Source organism: Marmota monax, unplaced genomic scaffold (genome assembly GCF_021218885.2).
Source record: "Marmota monax isolate L192 unplaced genomic scaffold, Marmota_monax_Labrador192_F-V1.1 WCK01_AAM20220418_F8-fsc00008, whole genome shotgun sequence".
Lineage (NCBI taxonomy): Eukaryota > Metazoa > Chordata > Mammalia > Rodentia > Sciuridae > Marmota > Marmota monax.
In genome coordinates this window covers 3,767,219-3,789,357 of record NW_026694432.1, presented here as the reverse complement: position 1 = coordinate 3,789,357, position 22,139 = coordinate 3,767,219, and the positions used below count along the sequence as shown (strand labels likewise).

At 43.2% G+C, this 22,139-nt stretch overlaps 1 pseudogene; it reads right to left on the bottom strand.

Annotated features, from left to right (window-relative positions):
• Positions 1-173: 173 nt before the first annotated feature.
• On the bottom strand, positions 174-16,760 carry LOC124075330 (cytochrome P450 4A11-like; annotated as a pseudogene).
• Between the last annotated feature and the right edge of the window lie 5,379 nt (positions 16,761-22,139).

Here is a 22,139-nt window from a genome sequence, read left to right as displayed (position 1 = left end):
CAGCATGAGCCCTCCTGTCCCACTTGATGCCAGAAGACTGCCATTCAGCCTGTCCAGGACACTCCCATCTCACTCTCCTTGCTTCATCCTTGGACCAGGCACTTCATGTTCAGCCTGACCTCTGTAGATTCTTCTTAGAGCAGGCAGGTGGGAAGGAGGGCAGGTGGAAAGATTGAAAGCAGTTTTGGGGTAATGGAAGGTATACTAGAACAGGTGACAGAAACACAAAATGTCAAGCAGCTGGCCCGCAGACATGTCCTCTCTTCCACCAGAATTATTGGAGCTTCCTGAGATGCAGGTGGATTCCATTCTTGGACTTCATCACAGCGAGTGCCATGGGTACAGGAATCCTGATGGGATTTGGCAGTAGCTCAAAATGAAGTAGAGTCAGGGCCACGGCCATTTTCAGCTCATTCATGACAAATTGTTTCCCAATGCAGTTCCTGAACCAGGCAGGGATGAAGAAAGTGGTCTCAGGCCCCACTCTGAGCTGGGGAGGCTTTGAGCCCTGAGCTCCTGATAAGAACGAAGTATTCAGAAACCTCCTTTAATTAGAGGTGGCATATAGCTCTGCTTCTAGCCTGGATTCACACTCTCCTGCCCTTTGACAAGGCCCCCACTCTTCCATGGGAAGCTATTATTCTGCTTCTACATTTGTAGACATGAAATCTCTGCTAAGATAAGGCTAGCACACTATACAATCAGGTCTAGTTACACTTTTCATTTTAAGAATAATCATGAAACTACAGAACCCTAAAGAGAGAAATAGAAGAAGAACTTAGAAGATGGAAAAATATACACTGTTCATAGATAGGCAGAACTAACATCATCAAAATGGCGATATTACCAAAAGTACTCTATAGGTTTAATACAATGCCAATCAAAATCCCAACGGCATTTCTTATAGAAATAGATAAAGCAATCATGAAATTCATCTGGAAAAATAAAAGACCCAGAATAGCAAAAGCAATTCTAAGCAGGAAGAGTGAAATAGGCTGTATAGCGATACCAGACTTCAAACTATACTACAGAGCAATAGTAACAAAAACAGCATGGTACTGGTACCAAAACAGGCGGGTGGACCAATGGTACAGAATAGAGGACACAGAGACCAATCCACAAAATTACAACTATCTTATATTTGACAAAGGTGCTAAAAGCATGCAATGGAGAAAGGATAGCATCTTCAACAAATGGTGCTGGGAAAACTAGAAATCCATATGCAACATAATGAATCTGAATCCCTTTCTCTCGCCATGCACAAAAGTTAACTCAAAATGGATCAAGGAGCTTGTATCAAACCAGAAACTCTGCGTCTGATAGAAGAAAAAGTTGGCTCTAATCTCCATCTTGTGGGTTCGGGCTCCAAATTCCTTAATAGGACACCCATAGCACAAGAGTTAAAATCAAGAATCAACAAATGGGACATACTCAAACTAAAAAGTTTTTTCTCAGCAAGAGAAACAATATGAGAGGTAAATAGGGAGCCTACATCCTGGGAACAAATTTTTACTCCTCACACTTCAGATAGAGCCCTAATATCCAGAGTATACAAAGAACTCAAAAAAATTAAACAATAAGAAAACAAATAACCCAATCAACAAATGGGCAAAGGACCTGAACAGACACTTCTCAGAGAAGGATATACAATTAATCAACAAATACACGAAAAAATGCTCACCATCTCTAGCAGTCAGAGAAATGCAAATTAAAACCATGCTAAGGTACCATCTCACTCCAGTAAGATTGGCAACCATTATGAAGTCAAACAACAACAAGTGCTGGCGAGGATGTGGGGAAAAGGGTGCACTTATACATTGCTGGTGGGACTGCAAATTGGTGTAGCCAATCTGGAAAGCAGTATGGAGATTCCTTGGAAAGCTGGGAATGGAACCACCATTCGACCCAGCTATTCCCCTTCTCGCACTATTCCCAAAAGACCTAAAAAGAGCATACTATAGGGATACAGCTACATCGATATTCATAGCAGCACAATTCACAATAGCTAGTCTGTGGAACCAACCTAGATGCCCTTCAACAGATGAACGGATAAAAAAAATGTGGCATTGATACACAATGGAATATTACTCAGCACTAAAAAATAACAAAATCACAGAATTTGCAGGGAAATGGATGGCATTAGAGCAGATTATGCTAAGTGAAGCTAGCCAATCCCTAAAAAACAAATGCCGAATGTCTTCTTTGATATAAGGAGAGCAACTCAAAACAGAACAGATAGGAAGAGCATGAGAAGAAGATTACCATTAAACAGGGACGAGAGGTGGGAGGGAAAGGGAGAGAGAAGGGGAATTGCATGGAAATGGAAGGAGGCCCTCATTGTTATACAAAATCACATATAAGAGGATGTGAGGGGAAAGGGAAAAAAACAAGAAAGAGAAATGAATTATAGTAGAGGGGTAGAGAGAGAAGATGGAGGGGAGGGGAGGGGAGGGGGTATAGGAAGGGGAGGAAAGGCAGCAAAATACAACAGACATTGGTATGGCAGTATGTATAAACGTGGATGTATAACTAATGTGAATCTGCAATCTGTATACGTGGTAAAAATGGGAGCTCATAACCCACTTGATTCAAATGTATGAAATATGATATGTCAAGAGCATTGTAATGTTTTGAACAACCAATAAAATAAAAGAATAATCATTGGCTAGTTTAGTCTCTCTACTAACGGTTTCTGACTCATTGATGTGGCCATAATTGGTTTGGGTCACATGGGAATGTGTGGACCACACTCCCTGGGATCACATCTACAGCAACAAAGTATTCTAATGGCAGAATCAGATGTCAGGGTCATCTCCTGATTAGGACATTGTGCTGGGGATCTGTAAGCTATGGCCCCATCTGCCTCCCACCCAGTGGTCAGGCTCCAGCCTCCCCTCACACCCTTGGTCCACCAGCATCTCTAGGTTTCTACTCCAGAAATATCCCTCTTGCCATCTTCAGTCTCTTCTTCCTGGCTTCACTGGTCTCCCTGACTCCCCTCCCTCCTTACTCCCATGCCCTCCACCAGTAAGGGCAGTATCCAAGGCCTCACCTCCCTGTACACCCTCTGTGGGCTACTGCCTCACCCACCTCTCACCTGTCCAGCCCCACTTCCTGCTTCAGCTCATATTCTTGAGGTTGCTGAGGATGTCCTCCCTCTACCTCTACCTAAACATTCTCAAGGCTCAGGACAATGGCCAGCTGACTCTCAACCCACTGATGGCTTTCCCTCTCTCTCCCAAACCCCCAAGCTACTATCAGTGTTTTATTCAAGTAGCCATCACAATGTAGGGCCAGGGACATAGAACATTGCATCAGTTGTTCAATGAGTGAGGAGAGAGTGAAAAAATGAAGAAAAGAAAGATGTCTGTCTTACTTGTACGTGTCTGATTCTGAAAAACACCTTTCAGTTCTCACTGAATCAAGATCAGCAACTTGCCTCAGAGCACAGGACTTGGCACAGAGAAACATATTTTTTAATACTTTTGTATTTGACTTAGATATGTTGAACTACAAAAATAAAATGAAATGCAATGGAACACAGAATGTAAGCTTTTCTACCTAAAGATTGAGCTACTTAATATTGTCCTGCCCTACAATGTCAGTGCCAAGATTTGTAGCTAGTATCTAATGGAAGATATCAATTCCAGGATAAATTTAATCTGAAAAATATGATTTCTCCATGGATAATTTTATTTAATGCCAGTGTGTTAAAGTTGACTTAGCATTGTAAAATTCACAGATTTTTTGACTCAGAAAAACCTTCCTACTAATCATTTAGTAGGTTTATGTCAATGTGTATTTCACAGGCCAATTCCTGTAGCCTTGCTGGGCTTTCACAGCAGCCCCTATGGTGTGGGGCTCTCCAGCTCCACAGCTACTTCAGGTGAGTTTGTGAGTGTATAAGACAGTGTGTGCTCTGTGTCAACTTAATAGTGAATTTTCTCTGAGGCATTTAGCTTCTTCATCCTATACCATGGAACTATGGGTAGAGATCTCTCTCCAAATACAGAATTTTGCAGACCGGGAATATGGACACCCATTGTGAATGTTAAAATGAGACCAAAAATCGGAGGGCAGAAGCCAAAATTGCATGAAATCACACTCACTGGTATCCACCCCTGTACAACAGGCTGCAAACTCTACACGGACAGCTTTACAGTAAGAACAACAAGGAGTAATTTTAAATATATGAAAACATTTCAAGATTCATCACAGTGGCCACTGAGGAATTAAGTAGAAAAGGTGATGAGTTCATTGAAAATGTGGAAGAAAGAGGAATGCACCTCTTAAAACACCTGAGAATTGAGAAAAACACCTGAAGGGTAGTTTGTGTACAAAAATCTAAAAATTCATACTCCAAAATGAATAAAGACCAAGAAATGATGATACTTGTGTTTCAAACTTCCATATATTTTGGTGTTTTATTCACCAAAGACTGGCTACTGAAAAGGTGTAGTGGGTCAAACACTCCACAGTGTGTCCTGTCTTTGGGGCACAGACACAGACGCACAACACCTTCTACCCACAAAAACCAACAAACAAGGGCCTCCATGACGAAGCCACATAGAAAACTAGGGGATCACAAATACTGAGTGTGTGACAGAGATTCCCTGTTCTCCACACCCTATTGCTACTCAGAGGACATCTCACCTTGATCCTCCTGAAAAGGGCAGGAAGGAGTGGCTGTGTCGAGAAGATCCAGGTGCAAATCGAGAAGGATCAAACACCTGCAGAGAGAGCAGCAGGGCCAGGAAAAGTCAGGCTTAAGCCCCCCCGTCTGCCAGCCATGGGGGAACAGGATCCGCAGAGGGGGAAACAGGAGGAGGTGTTGGTCCTGAGAGATGTTCCCCTTCCCTCCCCACAGGGACTCATACCTCTGGGTTTGGCCACACCTACGGGTTGTTGTGAAGACAATAAATGGAGAGTGTGACCATAATCACTGTGGGACAGTTAAGAGGAAAGAAATTATGACAGTGGGCTAGAGCTCGGGTCCCTCAAACACCAGGAAACATGCATGAACTAGTTTCCTGGGTCCCAGGAACCATCATTTTGAGCAGGATGATTTTAGTGCATGAAGGTAGTGTTGCCATGGTAAAGCACCTGAGCGAAGGTGAGAAACAGAAAACTGTGAGCCTAGGAATGAGAGCAAGAAAATATGGAAGACTCACTGCTTACACTAAATGAAGTGACAACACACAGCCATCCAATACCTTCCATGAAACAGTGGAGAGTAGACATGATCTCACCCAACCCTCATGAGCACCCTACAGAATACACTGGTCTACACCCATTTTCATAAGACATACTCGGGTTTCAGTGAGGTTGATTATCTTTTCCACATTCACACTGCTGGCATGTGGCAGAGCAAGGATCAGACTCAATGCTGGGTGAGCCAATGGGTGGCTTCCTCACAGGGTAGAATACAGCTTCTATCCTCTATTACCCTGAATGTTCTTTAGATTCTGAACAACTTCTGACCTGTAATGTGGGTCTTCAAGATCCCCTTCATTACTTTGACATTAAAAATATGCATATGCCAATACGCATACACAAACACACCTCTAAAACTCTGTATGATTCTCTCTCTCTACCCAGCTCTTCTCAAGTATTAATAATCACAAGGATAATATTTGGAGGCTGACATTTAATCTAGAAGTTGGCATTTTTTTAATTGAGATGTTTTTCTGATTTCAAGCCCCATGTCCAGCATTTCATAAGACTCATCTAAATTTCAGAGTAACTCTCCTTTCTATAGAGGAGGAAAGGGAGACTGAGAGAAGTTCATAAAAGCTAAAACAGGTGAATTTCTGAACTGCCATTTCCCTGGGAAGTGAATAGGTAAGTATAGAAAGGTCATACCTTTGGGTAAGGAGCGTCCATCAGGGAAAGTTATAGGTTTACTGAGATCTCTGCTCACATTTGGTACTGGTGGATAGATCCTCAGGGCCTCCTTGATGCACATGGTGGTGTAGGGCATCTGGTCCAGGTGGTCCCAGAAGTGAAGGCCATCCTGAGGGGCAGGCAGGGCCCAGGAAGACCAGCACCAGAGGCAGGGCTCTCCCACCTCTTGAGCTCTCACTCACCAGGTGATGGAGGCTCCATCCCCCAGGAGGCTCTGGACCTCCTCCCTGCACTTCTTCTGATGCTCAGTGTGTGCAGCCAGAGCATAGAAGATCCAGCAGAAACCATTAGTTGTGGTGTCGTGGCCCTCAAACATGAAGGTGTCCACCTCGGCACGAAGGTCCTTATCAGACAGGCTGCTCCCATTCTCCATCTGGGGAGGCCATGGATGAGAGAGCAGGGTTTGTCCCTCCATCTGCTCCTGGGCAAAGCCCCAAGTTTCTTTCCCACACATTTACTTTGGCAAACAGGAGAATGTCCAGGAAATCCAAGTGCCTCTTCTTCTTGATCTTCTCCAGCTCTCCCTCATCCCTCAGTTGAGCCTTCCTCTGCCTGATCACTTGATCTGTCCCAGGACAGGAGTTACCAGGCAGAACACACAGCTACAGCAACCCATAATAAGCCATTGTACCCCTGTGACAATCTGGGTGCCCTGTAGAGCTCAGGATGCACAGGTGAGAGGGTGTGTGGGAGTCTGGTCACTGGAGTCCCTGTTGAATGCTGGTGGGATGGGTCTCATTCAACACTGCTAATGTGATGATACTGGTGTTGTGCTGTACCTGACACACTAACATCTCAGCTCCTAACACTTGCAGTAAGATAGTGTCCAGCATGAGGGTGTTCTAGTTTCTTTCCATTGTTAGCAGGTGCCCTGCCTCTGTCTCAGGGGGCCATGGCCCTATCTTTTAGATTGAGCCTGGTATAGGAAGGGAAACAGGATTAGAGACAAAACCTGTATGGTCATAAGCAAGCTGGCAGGCATGGTGGAACAAGTGATCATCAGAGGTCAGTGTCATTCTGGTGGAAGACATTCCTCACACAAGAAAAAAAAAAACAATGTAGTTCAGATCTGCAATAGTCTGAATGTAGGAAGGGAATTTCTGATGGGGAGATTGCAGAACAGACTGAGCTATGAAAACACATAAGCTAGAAGTATAGTGGTTCTATGTAGAGACTCCCTTGGTGATGGGGATATCAACCCTGAGGTACATTTTATGTCTGTGTTACATTTCTTGTGAGCATTGGGCCTTAAGAAGATAGCATGAGCAACCAGGCTTCTACCCTGTGAGAGGCATCTGCATCTTGGCATGGTTGGGTCTGGTCAGGAATTAGAGTTTGGCCTGGGACCAGGGTTAGAATTTCTTTGTGTACTATTGAGCATCCAAGATGCTCCACCCACCTCTGATGTAAACTGATGTAAAATACATCAGTTATTAAAAATAATGACCTCATCATTGAATGTTTGGCACTGACCTCTCCAAGGCACACTTCATAATGGTTTCCAGGGCCATTAGGGAGACATGCTCAAAGATCTCCAGAGTGGAGTTCTGCCCAATAAGCTGCTCCCATTTGTCCTGAGGAGGGGAGAAACACTGCCCTTCTTGGTTCCTCCATGAGGCCTGTGGGTCACATGCATTTTGGCAAATTAAGAACAGGAAGCAAATGTTTGTATTCTGATGGCTATTACTCAGAAATTTTTATTATAAAATTATTATAAAATTAAATATTTTTACCTAATAACTTCTTAAATTTAGAATTTTAGGGAATCAGTTATGACAATTCAGTTTATGAAAAAGCTGCTGGGCCACCTTTCAGGTTTCTAACACATGAGCTAGACTTGAAAAACTGGTAGAGTACAAAATATGAGGACAAGATGCTGTCAAGCAAAATGAGCATACAGGGTACATTAGTCACAGAGTTAAAACACATCAATTCATTATCCCTCATGAAAAGTTGAGTGCTGTAAGGTCATCAATTTAAGTTCTGATGAGATGATGGCACTTTTACTGTGAGATTTGGATCTGGTGTCCATATCAATACATGGGTCACTCAAGTCCATGTAGAAGCCCTGGACTTCACCCTGAATGAATTATATATTGGGAGGTGCACTTCCTATGAAGATGCCATTGCCTAGGCCACTCAGGGTCAGATACTCCTGCTGCCTGGCCTATTCAACTATTCCCCAAGTCTACTGTGCTGACAACTTGGAAAATGGGAGGTGGGTCCTGTATTCATAATGATGCCTGGACCATAAGCAGTGTGTGACTCTATTCTGATGCCTTGGTAGACTCTGTCCCATCTACATTTGAGGAACGGATTCTTCCAGTAATGGCCTGAGATTGTTATTCCATGTGACTATTTCTGATAGCTGTTAGAGAGTGGGAACTGAATGTGAGCCTTGAGTGAGTATTATGGTTTGGATATAAGGTGTCCCCCAAAAGCTCACATGTAAGACAATGCAAGAAGGTTCAGAGGAGTAATGATTGGATGATGAAAGTCTTAACCAGTCAATGAATTAATCCCCTGAGGGTTTAACTGAGAGGAAACTGAAGGCAGGTAGGGTATGACTGAAGGAGATGAGTCATCGGGGTATGGCTTTGGGGCTTTGGGGTATGTATATTTTGTATGTAGAGAGTGAAGCCTCTACTTTCTGATCATCATGTGAGCTGCTTCCCTCTAGCACACTCTTCCCATGATGTCCTGTCTCACCTTCAGCTCCAAGGAATGGAGCCTGATGTCTACGTACTGAGACCTCTGAAATTGTGAGCCCCTAAATAAATTTTTCCATCTCTATAATTGTGCTGGTTGGGTCTGCTAGTTGCAGTAGAAAAAAGAAAAAAAAAACTGACTAACACAGTGAGTCAATGGAAGTGAAAGAGAGAGAGACTCTCCAGCATCACTCTGACAGAGTCAGCCATGATTCCCACGTAGGGCTTCAGGATGTCATAGTGGAAGGCTGGGGTCAACATCTGCCGGTGCTGGAACCATATCTGCCCATTCAACAGGAGCAAACTGTACCCTGGGTCATGCATGGTTGTGTACATAAGTGAGTGGGCAATGAGAGATGGAAAGTGGGCACAATTTAAGACAGACAAGTAGTGGAACTCTTGGGGGAGAGAACCTAGAGGGCAGAATGTCTTTGGACAAAGACAGCAATGACTGGCTCTTTTCAGGAATATGGATTTCCCAGTTGGGCTGGTATATCGGATATGATTGTGACAGCTGCAAAGGAGATGTAGAAAGGATTTGTGGGAAGGAGAAAGAGGTACCCAAGTCCATGTCAGGCTGAGACTGTTTGGAGGTACCTAGAAGGAGAGGTGGAAGGAGTGAGCCTCAGGAGGGCTCACAACAGCTTGCAGAAGGGGTGGGGTTCTAGATAGAAGGTAGGAAATGAGGCTTCATTTAGGGGCAGTCACGGTAGTGACCCATCAAATCTTGTTCTCTGTGAGTCAGAGAGAGATTTTTTTTAAAAAAATATTTTTTAATTGTCAATGGACCTTTATTTTATTTATTTATATGCGGTGCTGAGAATTGAACCTAGTGCCTCACACATGGTAGGCAAGCACTACCACTGAGCCACCACCCCAGCCCCCAGAGAGAGATTTTGCCAATCCTAATTTCAGAGTGCCTACTTTCAGATGTACATACCAATCCAGGGAGCCACAGTCTGTACATACTATGAGCTTTTGGACCTGAAAAGTAAGTAATGGGATTAGTTGCAAGAAGGAGACAAATAATGAAGACCCAGGGCCACTGTGGTTGAGGCCATGGAATGTCATGAGTGCCTGATGACTGTCAGTTGGCATTTTGTCCTATGTCATCTCCCACAGTCTCCCATCCCATTCTGTCTCTTCTGGGACAGTCAAAGGGCTCAGAAAGACAGGCTCCTGGAATAGCAAGACTGCAGTGAGGAGGTGGCAAGGAACATAGGCCACATTCTCAATGCCAAAGAATATGACTGAGCCTTGGCGTGTCTTCACAATGAGTGGTGGCTTAGTTAGCCCATTACCTAAACAGGGAGAAATTAGAGGTTTCAAATAAAAGTCACTGGATATGAAATTTGCTTTTCAGATACAGGCTAATATATCTAACGGATCACCTCCATGGATACAGGCCAGTGTACCTAACAGATCTCCTCCACTGAGTATAGATAAGAGAGAGGGGGAGAAAAGACCAAAAAGAAAAAAAAATCAGACCCACAAGCTGTTGTAAATGTCCTCTATGAAGTAAGTGCTGATGCCCATATGCGAAGGGAACAGCACACTAGTTTATTTAGACATTTATTAATGAATTGCCTTTTTTCCCTGAACTTTCACAGGCAGAGGGCATGTTCTTAGAAGAGAAGAACTAAAAGTTCTGAGATGGAGTTTCACTCTTCCCAGAATCACCTTCATGTAGTCAGGGTCATAGACAAGGAAGTGCCCTTTGCTGCACCATAGTCACAGAGAGCAGCAACTTGGGGACTCATTAACCCATGTCATAATGTGTTGCTCTTTCTGATCCTTTGGGATCTGATATCAGGGGAAAGACACATCTTTAAAAACCATCATTTATTTCTGGTTTAGGGACTTGCAGTGAAGGGCAGCATATCCACAGGGTCCATATTTCTGGACCTTTCAGCAGAACTGAGGGATTTGGACTGTTTCTAGAACCTGTCTGTGTTTTTCTAGAACCAAACTTTTGCTGTCTCCCAGAACTTTCCCTAAGCTGGATCCTGTGGCCCTGGAGAATAGAGCTGTGTGCCTCAGCAGAGCTGTGGGGTTCAGAGCCTCAGCTCTCTGCATGAGCTTCACATCCCCCACCTCCTTTTAAGTGTGTTCAAAACACAATCCTTTGCAGAGCTCCCTTCCCACTGCCCCTTAACCTGCTCTGTGCCCCACCTCTGGGCTGGAAGTGCAGGAAGTTGACCCCCTCCCTCCATGCCCTCAGGCTGTTCCTTTCCCTCCTTCCTCTGACTCTATACAAGGTGCCAGACTCTGCTATGGACACTGAGGTACAAGAAAGTATTGGTGTGCCCAACCTCAAAGACCTCATAGTGTAAGGTTTTTTGACAACGAGCCAAACATTTTGTTTATGGAGCGACTCTAAATCAGTCACCCTCAGTGGCAGAAAATGTGCTGCTATTTCCCTCTCTGATACCATGACACACATTCCGTAAACATCCTCAGTTTGGGACAAATCTAGACATTTGGTCCCTCCACCTGAGTAGAGGTAGCTATTTACTGTGTCCTGACACATCCTGATACTCATGTCTCTTGTTGCCACCCAGCATGGTCTCCTCAGGGTAGTGACTCCATCACACTGATATCTGTGTTTCAGAGCAAACTCAGGACCAGACAGAGTATCACATTCAGTGACTGGAGCAGGGAAGCATGTAGAAGGCTGGTTCTGAAGCGGAGGGGTCTAGGTGGGCTTAGCATTGAATGGAGAAGACTCAGGAAGAACAAACAATAGTCCTCTTAAATGCCTGGTTGTCAGGACAGATGTCAGATCTGCATGGTGATAGAGTGATAAACAGAGGTAACAGCAGGACAGGCTTCTTTTGAAGGAGTGAAAGGTAATGTGGGAGTCCTCAGATGGCTAGTGCATGCAATAGGCTTTGTCCTGTGGACTACCTGGCCACTCTTTGGGCTAGGGCCTCCCTCCCTCCTACTCCCCTTTCCATTACTGCCTACCTTGTGGCCAAAGAACCCATGAGAGGGTGGGGATGGAAACTGCTAGAGGGCTTTGAGCAGCCATTGCCTGCGTGGGAGGAACTGGGCTGCATTGAACAACAGCAGAAGGAAGCCAAACAGGTTGGACACTTGGAGGAGTCCATATTTGGTGCCAAGGAATTTACTGGCGCCCCGTGCAGAGATGCTTATGCTGCAGAAACTTCTGGGTTACTCATTCTCCCCTCACTGCCACTAAAGGCACCTAGCCAGCCCTGCCTAAGTCTGAGAGGACTGCCTGACCCACATGGAGGAGCGTGAGGTATGAGAGCAGGGCTTGATCTCAGAGTACAGAATTGATTAGCCTGAAAGTTTCACCTTGGGAAACAGTAAAGTCAAAACTTCATCAGCGGACAAAGGCAATGGCCATGAACACACCCATTTTCCCTTCTCCATATTGATTACATATATTTGTTGGGCACTAACTTGCAATAGGCAATACTCTAGTTAGTGGGGCAGAACTGCTTGAAGAACACACATGAACTCAGACTTCAAAAAATTCATAGCTAGTTCATTAAACATTCAGTAAGTGTGATTGTATGAACTACTACCATGATGTTAGTGATGAAATTTTTTAATCCAAAGAGGTAAATTGAGGTATTCAGAGGAAAATGTCCAGGGAAAGTGGGTGGTGGGATTGGAATCCTTTCCTATTGGCCTCCAAATCTGAGCCCAATTGTTGGACTCCAATGTCTGAGTCCCAGTGGCCCCAGAAATATTTCCTGGGCACACCCTGTCCATTGTGCTCTGATGATCCAGGGTGACCATGCTCTGTATGGAGCACTGGAGTGGGACTCAGGACACTGTAACCCTAGAGCCGCCTAATTACTTATGTAGCCAGCAACTTATCCTCTCTGAGTTCAGTGTCTTTTTTGTAAGGTGGCTATTAATCCTTTTCTCAATTATCCTTGAGTGCAGCTCATTCTTTCAATCTTTCAACAAATTCAAGAAAATTTCTCAGCTTTGCTGTCTTGTGAGTAAATGTAGAAAATGACATCAGTATAGGAAAATGGGATAAAGCTGCCGTGGAGCAATGAAATGTCCACCAGGTGAGGAAAACACTAAGAAGAATGGGATGTGGGGAAGGAATAGGAGACCACCTGAGGTGAGGGTGATCTGTGAAAGGTCAGTCTCCAACACACAATGGAGAATAAGAGAAGGGATTGTTCATCTTGAAGATCCTTGCTCTCACTTCACCTAATTCTCCAAGATCAAACCAAACATGCAGAATTCAGAGAGTAAAACACAAAAGATACTTCAGAAAGAATTCTGTGGAAGCTGGCTCTCCTGGGGCTGCAAGTTTCCTTCTGGCCTGACCCCTTCACTCATCCACATGGTTTTTTCCACCACCTCCTTCATTGCCAGACACCATGACGGGTGATTCATTAATCAAGAAGGGGCCAGAGTTCTTCTCATTCTCCTCTGATCCTGTGTCCTCTCAGAACCCAAGGGCACAGGAGCATGTAACTATTTATACCACATTTCTCTCAACTTTTTCTTCATTCTGAGGTTAATTTCCATTCCTGGATCTTCTTTAGAGTAGTGAGCACTCTATATTCAGGGCAATGCTCAAATCTTTACCTGCTTTCTTTTAGGGCAATGCTCAAATCTTTTACCTGCTTTTACCCTCAAAACAGTTTTTTTTTAAGCAAAACATCTTTAATATAGATGAGAAACCTAAGGAAGAAAGGGTTTAGCTGCTTGCTCAGGTTCAACCAGCTGGTCTGAAGCATAGCCAAGATTCTAACTCAGGCCATCTAGACCCAGAAACATTGCTGTTGACCACTAATGTGAATTAATGATTAGCTGGAGGTGCAGTTCTATGGCATGTCCCAACATCACAGGGAGCATTTCTTGTCCACCATGTTTTATCCACTGTTTCCAAGTAGCAGGAAGACATGACAGATGATCTACTCCACATATTGGCACAAATGAAACCCAGGGAAGCTCCTTTTGGTATACACAGGGCCAACCCTGTGGCTAGATCCTTATAGTCAATGGAAACGATTCTTTTGGAGAACTTAGCAGGATATGAGAAATGCTTACCAAAACAGTGACAAGAGCAGAATACAGAGCTGTGTGTGTGGTGTGAGCCGATGGTTTAGTTGAACTGTGTTTGGCATGTCAAGATTTCTTACCAGTAAATATTATTTCCAAGCTTTTGTATATGTACACCCCCAACCAAAGACTCCTGGAGGGTTGCTAGACATTGCGTTTCCTAATTTTCCCCATAGCATGAGGCAGAGAACTGTACCTACTGATGATGCCCAATTAATACTTACTGATTTGATGAGTGAAAGAGGGAGTGAGTAACTTGGTACTGGTTAGATCATGACCACATCAGGCTTGGATGCCACTTTTTAAATATTTCTTAACATTTAAAATATTTAAATATTTAAAATATTACTTAATATTTCTCGTTGCCTTCTGTTTCAGTTTATAAGTGCAGGGAAATTAGAGAAGAGGCCATGGATCCTGAGGTGGCAGCTTGGAACAGGTACTCCTGTGCAAAGTTTACCCCAGGTCCTTCTTACTTTCAGAATTTTCATAAAGTTGAGTTTGATACTGATACCATTTTACATTTTTCACTTACATTTTTTCATCTGCTAAGGCTGAATGTTCTAGACATTCTCCTTTGAAACCTAAATGGTTGCTGCTTTTCCTGACTGAAGGAAGGCACAGAACTCTGTGGTTTTGTTTTTCTTTTCTTTTTCTTTTTTTGCTGGGGACATCCTTTACCTCTGCTTCTCCTTGGCATGAGAGACAGAGGTGAGTCTGAGAAAGTGAGGTTCCTTTACCTCAGGACCCTGCACAGTGCTGGCACACAGAGAAGCTTCAAAAATATCTCCTTTATATTTGCATAGTGCTTAGACTTTGCAAAAACATATCCGTGCCTCAGTTTACCAGGTGTTGTTAATTTTGTTTTATAGACAAGGGAACTCATGCTCCAAAATGCTAATTGATTTTCTCCAAGTCACAAAAGAATTGAGTGTCAGAGTCAAGGGCATCATCTCAAATCTAACTCCTCATTTTCTACTACCTGAGTTTATTTATTTAGTTTAGCACCAGCAGCATGCAGAGCATGGAGACAAGAACTGTCATATATTTTCCTTCTTCATTCTGCTGATATCCTGTCATGGAGCACACCCACCCTGCCCTGACCTCACAACCTCATCTCAGGTGTCTGTCTCATCATGGAGCTGCTTTTTGAGATACCATGGTTTGTGCCACTTTAGAGCCTTTGAACTTGTTGTCCCTCTCCCCACAATGTATGTGCCATACTCTTCACACAGCCAGATACTTATCCTCCTTCCAGGCTCATGTCAAATGCCCTCTCCAACAAGAAGCCTTCCCCAGGTGGCCTCCCAAGCAGGTCTTCCCTATTGGCCTCTCTGGTAACACCTTCTTTATTTCCTTCCTGAACTTCCTATTTTCTGTGATAAATGCACTGTCATTTATTTGTGCAATACTATCTATGTTCTGGGCAGCAGATGACGGCTTTTCCGTCTCATCTCTTTTCACCTTAGTGATGCCCTGTCATGGAGACCCCCCTTTGGTCTTTCCAACCTGTTCTCAGATGAGAGTCTCCTCATGGGCAGCCCCTAAAAGACTTCAAGAGCCTTCCCACCCCAGAGCCTTTGTGCTTGCTTCCCTCTCTCAGAATGCCCTCTCCTTATTCTTCACCCAGTCAGACCTTATCATTTTCCAGGTTCACCTTAAACATCCTCTTCATCAAGAAGCCTTCCAGATTGCCCTGCTCAAGGAGGTCCTCTCTGGTGAAAGCATCTTTATTTTCTTCTTGAGCTTCCTGCTGTCTGTGACAATTACACTTAGTTATCTACCTGTCTATTTTCCCTTTTCACATAAAATGAAATGGAAGGACCTGGTCTTTCTCATCCTCCTCCCCCTCAAGATGGTTAAACTTGAGCTTTGCTTTTTTTAGGTTTTTATTAAACACGTACTGAACAACACAAATGGGAGGATCTAGATGGTTTCTGTTTCACAATAAGCAAATATTATTGTTGTTATGGAAAACCTTTCCATGATGAGAAGGAACTTCTCCCTGGGTGCAATGCAGAGAGGTGGTTGGTGTCAAGTGTCAGTTAGAAGCAGGCTGGCCATTTGGAGTTGTTGAGTGAACATAACGTTTATAATTCTACTCTGGTTTGTCCCTAGTTGCCAGCACTCAGCCTTCTCTCCTGGACTTCTCTTGTGTTCCTGCCTCCCCTCCTCCACATTGAAGTAACTATCATGCTCTTCAAGCAGTTAGGATAGTGTTCCAATGCCTCACCTCCCTGCAGACACTCTATATGCTAATGCTTTGCCCACCTCTTTTCTGTGCCACCCCACTTCCAAGCTAAGCTCGTGTTTCTAAGGTTAGTGATGAGGCCTCTCTCCATCTTTGCCTGCACATCCTCTAGGCTCATGTCAATTACCATCTGACCTTCACCACTCTGCTGGCTGTTCCTCTCCCTCCCATTTCCCCAAGTTGTCATTATTTTAGCACTCACCACAGTTCAGGGTCTCCTATGGTGCCAGGGATATGAAATATTCTACAAACTACTAGATGAGTGACAAGTAAGGGAAAAAATGAAGGAAAATATGATGTCCATTGCAGGTATAGGTAGCTGATTCTGTATTTCTGTGCTTCTCCCTGGACCAGGAGTGATTATTCTACATCTGAGTTTCCATGTCTTAGCATAGCACTTGGTACAGGGAAATATGCCTTTTCAATCTTCTTATTTGAATTGTCTTAATTAAATTGAAATCACTCATTAGAATACACTGAACGTGAACATGAGTCATTATGGATAAGCACAGTAGGCCTTTTTATAACATAAAACCCACCTATCCAGCTCTGCAGCTGATTCAGGTGGGTTTTATATTATACTCTCTGGGAACCTTGCAAGCAATGTGTCAGAGTACATAGTAGTAGATTTTTTCCCTTAAAGGCAGTTTATTGTCCTAATTTTCATTCTTTTTGTCTGAAATTAGACTATATAGTCTCTAAGTGTAATTTTAAGGTGAGTTCTTACTTGGTTTTTCAAGTTTTTACAACTTGGAAAGTGAAAAGAGGAACATGAACACTCACATGCAGTCAAAAATCACGTTGGGAGAGACTGCAAATGTGGAGAGAATGCCCATCGCTATAAACTGTCTTCAAAGGGCAACGGTAACCTTTAAGGTATCTGAACAGTTGGCACATGCCAAGCTTTTGAAAACAAATCCAAGTCAACTAATCCCTTGCTTCCCTGATCTGAGGATTAGCAACTTAACTTAAAGGGCAGTGGGTGGGGTTAAGAATATGTGGAGAGAAGAACTGTAAGAATCCTGGCAACCAAAGGGCCTGATACCTGAAGATAAATATATAAGAGAATTTCTTCTTCATGACGTTATGCACCTGAAGTGAGGAAAACACCAGGACACACTGAAGTATGGAACACCCACTGATCTGAAATTTGTCTGGCCCTTAGAAAGGGCAGTGGGCCAATGACTCCATGGCATAATTTGAAATGTCACCTTTTGGGTGGCACAAATACACCCACCCAAGGCTTCTTTTCCACAACCACCATCTAAAAGAAGCCTCAAGGAAACCTAGGGGGTGACAATCATCAAGTTTGTTCCCAGAGACTCCTTCTCTTTCTCCTACCCCATTACCAACGTGGGACGCCTCATATACAATTCTACTGAGAAGAACAGGAAGAAGGGGCTGTGTTGAGCAGAACTAGGTGCAAATCAGGAAGGGTCAAACACCTGCAGAGAAAGGAGCAGTGTCAGGACAAGTCTGGATCAATCCCTTGCTTCCAAAAGCCATGAAGGGACATGGCCCTGAGGTGGGAATGGAATGAGGGGTTATCCCAGAGACTATCCCATTCCCTTCTGAATGCCATACCTCTGGGTTTGGCCACATCTTCAGGTTCTGGTGAAGGGCATAAATGAAGAGGGTGAGCATGATTCCTGTGGCCCAGGTTGGAGACAGAAAGACTGATCATGCACATGGAGTAACTCTCTGGTCCCTCAGCCAGCAGGAGGGCAACATGCCCTAAAAGTCTGGGGCCATAAATCATGACTTTGAGCAGAACAATACTGTTTCAGGGAATTGGAGAGGGCTTGGCAAAGTAAATAAGGTTAGAGGCAGAAGACTACCATTCAGGAATGATAGACAAGAGAATATTGGAGACTCACAGTTTATAATAACTCAACTGACCACTCACATTCATCAAATACTTTCCATGAATCTTTGGAGAACATAAATTAATTCACTCAATACAAATGCCTACAAAGGAAAGCTGTTTTACATCTTCATCTTTAAGAGGAGGGACCATAGAGTTGGAGATCCTGAGTGACATTTCTATGATCACTCAGCTAGGGTGGGTCAGGGCAGAGGTCAGACCAAATGGTAGTTGAGGCAAAAGTGTCTTTCTACTATGAGAGGGGACTCAGATGTAGCCATCAGCTGGTCTCTACCAACCACCTGAAGGCTCCTCAGAGATGAGACTATATCTGACTTATGACATGAGATTCCTGATTTTACTCATTTTCTTTGCCCCAAGGAAAGAACCATGTCTCCCTCTGTCACTGTCTGATTCTTTCTCCAATCCTCCACTTCTCAAGGAATGAGAATTTTAGGGCTCAAGTCCTGAAACCATAGCCCAAGACTGGGAATATCCATGTGGAAAAGGTTCTGAGGATTGAGTCATGATGGTGTTAACTGATGTGTGTGTCCTCTTTCATGTATCACAATGGAATTACCTACACATTCTATCAAATATAAAGAATGTTTTAAAAAAAACATGAAAGTGAAGACAGAAGTCAATGTGTGTGCTTAATTTTTGAGTCACGAATCAAAATTTGGACAGAGGTGACACACCGCTCCTGGGAATTTCTCCTCAGGAAGCCACTGATTGAAAACTGCCCAGTTGAAGGTGACCCCTGTTAAGAGGGAGCATCCTGTGCTTGCAATAGAAGTCTTTAACTCATAGCTTTGAGTTCAAACACCAGCTCCTAGGAATAGAGGATTTTGAGCACAGCAAGATAACAACAATGTTTCACCAGTGCTGTAAACTTCAAGCCTGCCCTCTTGGTAGATACTTTGAACAATGGGCTTCCTGGGTGCCACAGGAATCCCCAAGCATTGCAACAGTGAAATAGATACAAGAATGTTTCTAGCCCTGTAACTTTCTAGTGCATAAAGAACAATGCCTCTATAGTCCTTAAATTCTTGGTTAGGAGACCCTATATAAATATAGGGTCTGGGCCAGCACTCCATACACTGTTTCTCCATCAGAAACAGTGTCTGAAGAGTACAGTGTTCCACCTGATCCTAGCTTTCCCTCAATTCTGTGTGTGTGTGTGTGTGTGTGTATTTCTTAATCCCCCATCACCCCTAACTGGTTTCTCAGGTTCAGCCATGCACATTGTTGTATTCTGGTCCAGACTCTAGCTAGCATTCTAGAACCTGACCTAAGGTCAGTTTCTTTCACCCTGCTGGACTTCTAGAGGCCTATACTCAGAACTACCCTGATCAATGTTCAGCGATGGCCTCCCTGTTTACAAGTCTTTTACACATTTACTTTAGAATTATGGGTTGGTTGTGTTCTTTCCAAATTTATATGTTGAAGTGCTAACCCTTAATACCCCAGAGTGTGACTTTACTTCAACAGAGGGTCTTTATAAAAGTAATCAAAGTAAAGTCAGATCATTATGGTGATAATCATGGAGAGAAGACAATGTGAAGAGACATAGAGAGAAGATGGCCATATAGAAACTAAAAAAAACAGGTGCCTCATTCAGAACCCATGGAAGGAAATAGCCTTGCCAACATCGTAATTTGGGATTTCTAGTCTTCACACTGTGAGACAATACATTTCTTACTTTATGCATCCTTTTTCATAGAAGTCCTAACAAACTGGTACAATTACATACTGCTCAAGGCAATTCTGTAGTCAAGAAGGGATTGTTAGTTTATCCTGTTTTACTAAAGAATGAGGAAACCAATGCTAGAAGATCTGCCCATGTGATTGAATTAAACCCGAGTATGCTGACCCAGAATGTTCTTTCCCTGGGGTCTCATTCCTCCCAATAACTCTGTACTATGATATCTCAATTTAATGTTTTAATCCTTGGCCCTGTGCTGGCAACTTGGCTTCATTATCTGTCATCTACATGTTCTTAGAGACCAGCTTACAGTGTGGCTCACAGTAATCATGCCTTATTTTTACAGAAATTAATAAGTACATGAAGGAATCAGTTCATGTGGAAGAATGAATCTTTGTTGAAATTCTTGTTGCTGGAATCAGATATAATCTTGGTCTAATGTTAAAAAAAAAAGAAAAAGGAATAAAAGAAGGTTGGGGGACAGGAGGGTTTCCAGTGAAGTCCAAGTACAGGGGTAGCTAATGCAAAGGGGACAGAACCAGGGACTATGAGTTGTCAGGTCTCAGAGTGAAGAGAATTAAAGGGTGCATTCGTTTGAAACTGATGTTCTGAACTTTCCAAGAACAGGACTGACAGAGTGTAGAAGTGTGTCAGGTGTGAGTTGGGTAGAAAGTTTTACCTGCAGCATACTACTGCGGGTCTTGTCACCTCTCCCATGGCCAGAAGTAACTGTAAACTCTGCTGACATTACCTGGGCTCCTTCAACACACTGTCCCTAGTATATAGTCTGAGGTTTTTGAAATGAGGATTGCAATGCAATCAAGATTGACCACAGACTCTCAGTGAGAGGATTGGCCAACAGCTCCTGTTAAAGTTACACTCCCAACTCTTGATGGAAAAGCCCAGTCATATTGAGGGTCAATTTTCCTGTAAAGGGACAACACTTTCCCAATAAATGCAGGCAGGCAAGCAACAGGTAGAGCCCAGCACACAGACTCCCCTACTAAGTTTGGCTAGTTTGGGTAAGAGCTGAGAACCAGCAAATAGTATGAAAATTATATCTCACAAACATTCTCATATCTGAAGATTCTAAAATTGCAAACCTAGAAAAAAGTTGCCCCACTGTAAAATCCACAGTGGAGAAATTGAATCTTTCTATGATTGCTGTTATATTAGTCATTTTGTGTAAAGTGTTTTGTAATGTCTTTCTCATTATTTGTTTTTTCATGATTTTTATCTAATTTTATGTTTTTTTTTCAATTAATTGGATTTTTTCCTCAATCTCTTTTTCTTCTTTCTCAACTCCATTCTCTTTTATCCTTCCCTCTCTCAGCTTTCCTTTGTAAGGGACCGGCGAAACGTCAGAGGAAGAGACCACCAAGAGACTGTCTCATGCAACAGCAAAAGGGTTTATTTCCAGCATGCTGGGGCTCAGAGCTCACTAGAGCCAAGAGAGATAGAGCCCTGGGAACAGCTTAAGCAGAGCTTATATACTTTTCTTGGAAAGGGCAGGGAGGGAAGTTCATTGACGGGTCAGGGCGAGTGGGCAATTTGCCTGCAACCGAGTGAGGGAGTGCATTCTGCAGTTTGGCAGTTGGGGACAGCACATTCTGGGAACAAGATTAGCAAACAGTTCTCAGGATTTCAACAGTGTTTTGTTAAGCATACAGAAAAACGGAGTGACAAGTACCTATTTTATTAACCTTTCACCTTCTGTTTCCCTTCCCTTCCTCACCCATTTTTCTGTTTTTCTTCACTTTCCCTCTTCTTCCAATACAAGTTAGTATTGAGTATGCTATCATTAATGCCTTCAGTTTTAGTCTATTCCCTATTACTTCTCACCCACTTTTCTCATTGGTTAAGAGAGTTTAGAGATCATGAATAATCATTTTTTAAAACATAGATGATTATAGTTTGTTGCTAAGTTACCACTGTAGCTGGCATTTACTCCCTCCCCTCAGAGTGCTACTGGTGGTTGAGCTTGGTTCTTGAATGACACTGATTGGATGGAGCAATTTTCAACCACCAGCTCACCAAGCCGACTTTGTATCAGCTAAGGTCACAAAGCTATTCTGGTCTACAGGGGTCCTGTGCCAAATTTTTCTGCGATGCTTCTCTCTTTCCCTTCATGTGACCTCTCATTTCTGTGGTGATTCAGCAACACTGATGCCACAGGCTTGACTCTCATGTATTCTTTCTTGTCCTCTGTTGGAAGCACCAGAAATTATAGGTCTGAGTCTCTGAGTGTTCACTATTGACTTTCAGGGTATTCCCTTAGTCGCCCACCTCACACAGAAACAGTTTTCTCACTGCTTCAATTCTCAGGAAAACATGAGAGTGCAGCCTTCCTCTAATCTGCCATTTTTGTTCAAAAATCTATATTGTGAAATTTTAACTACACTATTAACCTGCCAAATGAGGGGAAAAAAAGGACAAGGAAAAATTGAAAGGAGCAAGAATCTCACTGAGACATGGAGTCTTGTTTTGATATCAGTTTCTCATCCTGCAGTTTAAATGTCTCTGGCTATAGTATCAGGCAGTTTGATGAGTTTTCTTTGGGGCTCACTTATCAGACATGAGGCTTGTTCCTTGAAATTTATATCAAATTGTTCATCTTCAGCTTAAAGAGCTTTAAGAAAGAGGAGT